Source organism: Temnothorax curvispinosus, unplaced genomic scaffold (genome assembly GCF_003070985.1).
Source record: "Temnothorax curvispinosus isolate PA1 unplaced genomic scaffold, ASM307098v1 QBEX01001482.1, whole genome shotgun sequence".
Classification (NCBI taxonomy): Eukaryota; Metazoa; Arthropoda; class Insecta; order Hymenoptera; family Formicidae; genus Temnothorax; species Temnothorax curvispinosus.
Genome location: NW_020211262.1, coordinates 71285 through 79129, shown reverse-complemented (window position 1 = coordinate 79129; position 7845 = coordinate 71285). Strand labels below are relative to the sequence as shown.

Sequence of the window (7845 nt, the reverse complement as noted above, 5' to 3'; positions counted from 1 at the left end):
TTATATGTAAAATATGTCTGTTTTATTAATAATAATATTCACGATGTTTAGAAAGATAAATTGAATTTTTATATTCACACGCGTGTGGCCGGGACGTATTAAAAAAGAGGTGTGGCCTCGGAGGGTTAATGATGCAAGGGCATGCAGACGTACTGTTACAATCGTTCAAGAAAACTGTTCAACATTTTATGTGTTGCTGCAGAAGAAATTCGTAATGTCGGCGGACAAATTATACGCTAGTGGCTAGTGCTGCTAGAAAAGATCGTAGTATTTTAAGGATACATGCTGTAAATGATATTGTTTGTCCCTCGCTTGTAGTTTGAAAATGTTTGATTATTAAAAACATTTGATTATTAAAATCTTACATTCAAAATAACGCTTATAGCAGATAAACAAAAATCTTGTCTGTATTTGACATTACACTCGTGAAAATTAAGCGTGTAAAAAATCTGCAAAAGAAATGTAAACGTGCAAAGAAACTATTGTCAATAACATCACACATACACACACAGAAGAAAATGTAAATAATTGATTTCTTTATTATTACAATAATTTGAATATTGAAATTATTTTGTACCATATGCTTTCTCACACTTATATGTATGTGATTAATAATAAAACATGTTAATGACAAATAATAAATTACAAGAGCGTATTCTGGTTTGAAAGATCTTAAGGATGTTCTCCGGAAAATCGATTTTCTCTAGATTTTCTTGAAACTGTGAATATACATTAATTTATAGGTGTGCTTTATGTGTAGTATAAATTTTAGTACTTCTTGCGGTATTAAAAATCGAGCTTCTGAGCTACTGACAATGAGCTTCAAAGTTTTAACTTTTAACACGGAATTCCTATTCCGAGGTATTGTGAAACAGACATTTTAATAAATTGTGAAAAAAGTTTTTTCTAAATGTTTTTGAAAGACTAGTATATGATGCTTTATAAAAATAGAAATTAATAATATGCGATAAGTTTCAATACCTTTGCGGTACTCGTTTTCGAGAAATACTTGTAAAGTACGCGATTTGAAGTTAACTTCTTATTTTTTAGTTGTTATATGTAATATTTAGTAAATTAACTTTAGTAAAATAAATTTTTCTTTTTAAGCATGAATATAAGTTGAGTATGACTGGAGCCGGAGAAGGTCTTTAAAAATAGGTATTTTTCAGGAATTTTTTATAGGGAAACGAAGAAAGCGAATAACGTTAAACTTTGCATGTTCTTTTAATCTTACTTTAAAAATCTATTTTTATTTTTTAAGTATAAAGAAAAATATTCTTCTTTTTTGTTACTTTTATGTTATATCTTGATCACTGAAAGACATAAGTATGAGAAACGAAGTAAATGATTCTAGCTGTTTTAGGTATCAGAAACGTAAAAACCAAAAATTTTCTTATTCAAAATAAGTGATATGGCTATCGTCTGAACTAGAATAAACATTTTCTTTTAATAAAATACTAATAAAATTTTTAAAAAAGTTATATTTTTAATAAAAAAGCCGCTCAAAATGAAAATATTGATTTAGTTCTAGTTCAGACGATAGCCACACTTCTCCTGCAGAATAAGAAAATTTTAGCTTTTTGCGTTTTAGATACCTAAAACAGCTAGAATTATTTACGTCGTCTGTCAGTTATAGTGAACCAGGATATAACAGAAAAAAGAGCATTTTTGTTACTTAAAAAATAAAAATAAATTTTTTAAATAAAGTGAAGAAAACATGCAAAGTTTAACGTTATTCACTTTCTTCGTTTCCCTATAAAACATTCATGAAAAATATACATTGTAAAGATCTTTTAAATTAGAATATCTCCGTTAATAATTCTTTACATTCTCTTTCTGACGTGTGTGTGAAGCTATCATCTCATTTTGCAGAAACTCACAAATTATTGAGAGTTCTGGCTTCCTTTTCAATAGTTCTAGAGTTCTTGATAGTTTAAACAAATAGTTCTGGCCATTAAAGCCATAAAAACGCGTCAGTACAAACTGAGACGCTATTATAGGTTCACGCAGCGTCTCACTTTGTCCTACACAAGTTCCACCACTGTATCTCATCAGATTTTGCAAGATCTATAGTTCTATAACAGTTCTATAAAGAGTTCTGCCATATAAAAGCAAAAAAATTAATTATAAGGCACTTAAAAAAAATTACAATGCAACGAGTATACCGAGTTGAGACGCCAGTTGAAATCTCGGAGTTCCGGTTTATGTAAAATATTTTTCGAGTAGTTTTGAGCATATTGAAACATTTTCTAAAGAGTTCCGAGCGTTAGAATCTTTGTGTTATATTAAAAAAAGTTAATATTAACCGAAAAATAATCATGACAGAAGAAGATGAGACGCTGTGCGAAATCTCGGAGTTTTGGCTTGTATAAAATATTTTTTGTACAGTTCTGAGCATACTAAAGCATTTTCTAAAGAGTTCCCGCCACTAGCTACGTTGCATATATATGTTTATTAACTTTAGCAAACACTAGCTACGTTGTATAATTTTTAAATAAATTAATACCGCTCGAAAATCAGGAATTTATCGAAAATAAGCTGAAACGCTGGCCGTATTTCGACAGTTCTGTGAGTTCTGTTATAATTCTCGTGTAGTTCTGAACGTGTTCTAACGTTGTCCCATTTTATTCTGGCAATAAGCATTATTTATTCATTTTTTAAATAATTTTTATCGCTCGAGAAAGACCCTATTCTCGAAAAATTCCTGGCTTTCGTGCGTTATTAATTTATTTAAAAATTATACAACATTTTCTATGCCCGGAACTCTTTAGAAATTGTTTTAGTATGTTTAGAATTGTACGAAAAATATTTTATATAAGTCAGAATTCCGAGATTTTCTACAGCGTCTCACCCATATACCTGTAAATGCGTCTTTCTTGGGAGATAAAAATTATTTAAAATATAAATAAATAATGCTTATCGTCAAAACTCTTTAGAAAACGTTAGAACACGTTTAGAACTATACGAGAATTATAATAGAACTGACTGTTACCAATGTGTATTGTTTATTTAAGAAAGTGTTTTTATTTTTATCCAATTATCCTTCTGTTGTTGCTCATAATTTGGCCGCTTGAACATGCATTAGATAAAATAAATTTAATAAGAGTGCAAGAAACATTATAAACTACCATTTTTTTCTCAATATAGTTAATAATATAATTATTGGTATGCATTTAAATATAAAATTTAAAATTTATTATGCTAAAGTAAAGGTTTTTAATGTAAGACTTTTTTAGATAGAAAAGCATAGAACGGTGATTTCTATACATTACATTTACGAATTTTAGTTTTTATGTTTATAAATATTTATTTAATTAATTATATTTGCAATCTTTATATATTTATAAATTTCAAATGTATATACATATATATATATATTTTTTTAAATTTATTTAGTTATAAATATAAAAGTTAAAATTTGTAAATATACACGCAAATGTAACGTATAGCGGGTATAGCGTATCGTCGATTTGTCAACTCGAGACTCGGCACTCGGCGAGACACGAGACGCAATACTCAAAATGCGTGGCATCGTGGTATAGCCCATGATCATGGTATAGCCGGCCCGTGCAAAGCGGCAACGTCACAGCTCAAGAGAGACAGCAGATCGTATGTCTGCCCTTCTCTCCCCGCTCGAAGCTTGCCGAGTGCCTAGCGTACACGGACAGAGGAGGGGCTTGCGCGACCAGCATATCCCTTCCATCTGAGTAGTTCGGACACGAACCATAGCATGGATACGAACCCATGTATCGTTACCCGAGTCCTCTCTGATCGTTACCGAGCGTAACGCCGTAGTTGACGTCCACTTTCTCAGAGGGTAGATTAGGACAGACGTCCCCCGAAGCCGGATGGCCGCTCTCAGGTTTCTCGCTACGCGGAGCGATACCGACCGTGATTCTTTATGCGACGCGACGATCAATATTTTTTCTGATTCAAGATAATTGTTTTATTTACATGTAATTATCCTATATTATACAACGCGAAGCGAAACCGTACAGTGACTCTTTTACGCGACTAAAATGCATGTGACAGGAATTATAAAGGTAATTCTACATAGAAGTCGTAGTCGTGAGTTGTAAGAAATTGACCAATCACATTCGAAGTTGAGGAGAATATTCAATTTGTGATTGGTCAACTTCTTACAACTCACGACTACGACTTCTATGTAGAATAACCATAATAGTTTACGTTTATGTGAATATTACTTCTGTAGTAACTTATACGAACGATATCATCGTAGTTACTATAAAATCTCCCGTTTATGCGGAGGAATTATCGTATCGTTCGTAAGTTACTACAGAATTAAGTAACGCTCGCGTAAACGTAGTATAGGTTAGATTACCGGTTTCTTATTTTACATAAAACGCGAGATTTACTTATGTATGCAAGTTTAACGCCTATTGAGTTAATATGAAATAATTTTCCTAAATGTAAAAATAACACGATGTTATATATATGCGGTTTGGCGTGAATATATATGTATCGCGACAATAGCCGAGGTGATCGAAGAAGTTTGTATAATGTCTCAATTCAACGGCCCCTGTCCCTGGTTGAAAGTGTTAACAATGACATTAATATCTCTCACACTGTCAAGCCAAATTGGCTCTTCGTTCAGCTTCCGACTCATTTATCATTTCTCCTTTTTTTTATGATGTATTGATTGGTATAACAATGAATTGCTGCCAGTTCCAGATGTATTGAACAGTAAGTGATATAATCTTATATTCTGATTATACAATACATTTTTACTTTTAGAGGATGATTACGTGGCTGTATATTGGAGCGACAAATGGATTAGAGAACGCATTGAACGTCCAGATCCATCGGGAGAGAGAAGCGTAGGACGATTACTCGATCACGGTGGTTACTGGCAGTTTAGTAATTCGTAATGTAGGCCATTGATTATAATTATTTGAGCCTACCCTTCCAAGCCATCGAAATCTTTTTAGCAAATATTCAGAACCAAAAAACGGTAACTATATATTGACGTTATAATGTACTATTCTTCCAGATTATATACATCTCTACTCAAAATTATTTATCTTTGGATATGTAATTATACTTTGATGTTACTCTTTTGCAGGTAAATGGTCGACAGAAGCTTACAATGTGGTACAAAATTGTTCCTCAAAGGGAGTTACTGCTCAAGCTTAGATTGAAGGTCACATTCAAACTAATATTTGTGCAAATATTTATTTTATGATACAAAATTATGGGGTAAGTAGTTATTATTATCTAATCTTCGAGAATCTTTTTGCAGAAACGCAAATTAATTGAAATTAATTGAATTTCTTTAAGTTAATTTCCCTTACTGAAGAACTGGTAATGAACGGACATGCTGAACAAGTAGCATGGGACCAGATGAAGCTAGAAACACTTGAATCCATCTGTACATAAGAGTTGTCAAGAAACTCTACAATTTTCACGCATAATCCGCGATTCTTAATCAGTATGAACTAGAGTTTAATACAATCGCCATTGATGATCCCCTTTAATTGCGTCAAAATTGATTATTTTGCTTTTTGACTTCGTTTTTTATTCATGTTGTAAAATAGTTTTCCGATTGTGTAGAATATTTATATTTAGAAAGAAAGAAATTTATAAAGATTGCTATATTGATCGTAAAGTAGAGAAAACAATAACTTAACATTTTACAAAGTAGTGTTACATTTAAACTAGAACATTTGTATCGAATAACTCAGACGAATTAGGAAATTCCTTTTTACGTGACTAATATCTATTTCTGATTGGGGACGATTCGAGAACTCATAGAAATAATTTAATTTCTTTTCACATTTAAATTTAGGTCATCGTAGATTAAACTTGTTACTTTAGAAGTTATTGTTAAATGGCGCATTTTATTTAACATCTCGTGTTATCTTTTCAAATTATTTAAAGGTTGCTAATTCATTTAAAGATTCGTCTTTTGAACATTATTTTTCAGTAACTTGTAAAAAATCCAAGAGGGCCTATCCCGATAGGTGGCTCCACACGTTGCGTGCGGAAGTCGCGGTAACGCGAGGGGCGCTAACGTCAGCGCTACCGTCGCGCGGTCGCGAATGGCGTGTGATTGGTAGGTGGCATCACGAGATGTTCACGTGAGAAGTTCGTAACGGTCGTGCAGGTCCGAACATGTTCCGGCGCGGTCGTGCGAGATAAGTCGAGAGAGTTCGAAGAAAGTTGCGAAAGAGAACCGTCGTGCGTCGTAGGGCTCCCGCCTCTGTAATTTCATCCCGACGTAGCGATCCGCGAGTCGAAGTCCGTGCAATGGATTTCGCGGCAATGTAATAAGTGGAAATATATTCCGAAGTAAACGCCGAAAACCTTGTCTTTCTTTTCCCGCATCATTATCCTTGTCCTTGTCACAGCGTAATAGCGCGGGGTCTGATAATCAATACGGGTGTGCTACGCCAACGAGATCGTCACGTATATTTTACGCCGGGAATAATAACGGCAAAATATTAACTATATCATTAAAAACTTGTATTCCGCACTTCACTGTCGAGGCATAAAATTATTATATGTTTCAAAAGATGGAGACTAAGCTTTCGAATTAATCCAGATGTACGCATATATACTGTATATATTTGATTAATAAGTAATTTATCTGAGACTATTTATTTATTATTGAAAAAATTAATAATTATTTTTCATTAATCATTAATTTTCAAATAAATAGTTATATATTTTTTATAAACTATTTATTAGTTATTTTAATAATAAAAATTTTATTTCTACTAATTACCAGTTTACAAAAAAAATCATATTTACCTATAAATACTAACTTTCACAAACTAGATATTTTTTTCTGACAAATTACTAATTTTTTAAGTAATCTACACTTCTCACAAAAATTAAAGAAATACTAAATTTATCTTTAAAAATAGACAAAATTCAAGCAGCTGTAACTTTGTTAAAAATAAACAAAATTTAAATTTAAAAAAAGGATTTTAAAGCTTGAAATTTCTACTTTCAAAAAGATACTATTATTTTTTAGTTACTTACAGAAACTTACAGAAACAAAAAAATAATAGTAACCTTTCGAAAGTAGAGGTTTTAAGCTTGAAATTTAAATTTTATTCATTTTTAACAAAGTTACAGCTGCTTGAATTTTGCCTGTTTTTAAAGTTATTATTCCCGGCGTTAATATATACGTGACGATCCCGTTGGCGTAGCACGAGTATTGATTATATCAGACCTCGCGTTACTACGATATGACAAGGATATTGGTGCAGGAAAAGAAAGACAAGGTTTTCGGCGTTTACTTCGGAATATATTTCCACTTGTTACATTTCCGCGAAATCCATTACACGGACTTCGACTCGCGTATCGATACGTCGGGGCGGATTTACAGAGGCGGGAGCTCTCCGACGCACGACCGTTCTCTTTCGCGTCTTCCTTCGAACTCTCTCAAACTATCTCGCACGACCGCACCGGAACATGCTCGGACCTGTACGACCGTTACAAATTTCTCTCGTGAACATCTCGTGATGCCACCTACCAATCGCACGCCATTCCCAACCGCGCGACGACAGCGCTGACGTTAGCGCCTCTCGCGTTACCGCGACTTCTGCACGCAACGTGTGGAGTTACCTATCGAGATAGACCCTCTTTGATTTCTTACATATTTGTTGTTATTGCTAATTTTGTGAATAATTAAAAAATAAAAAATAAAAATGTTTTGCAGACCCTTGCTTAACACTACAAAATAGGTGACATCAGTACAAAATTACCTTTTTTAAAAAAGATAAAAAAAGGTGCCAAGTACACGCAATGTATTTTGTAAATTCAAAAATCTAATCTAAGTAGTAGCTTTATATCTTTTTCACAAAATTATATTATCTA

The 7845-nt window shown here is 32.8% G+C and overlaps 1 long non-coding RNA gene across 1 annotated transcript; it reads left to right on the top strand.

Moving 5' to 3' along the window:
- Nucleotides 1–3874: 3874 nt before the first annotated feature.
- Nucleotides 3875–6230, top strand: LOC112463979. The gene is made up of 4 exons (XR_003041861.1): nt 3875–3956; nt 4756–4972; nt 5084–5217; nt 5299–6230. It is a non-coding gene; the product is annotated as an uncharacterized LOC112463979 (long non-coding RNA).
- The last annotated feature ends 1615 nt before the right edge of the window (nt 6231–7845 follow it).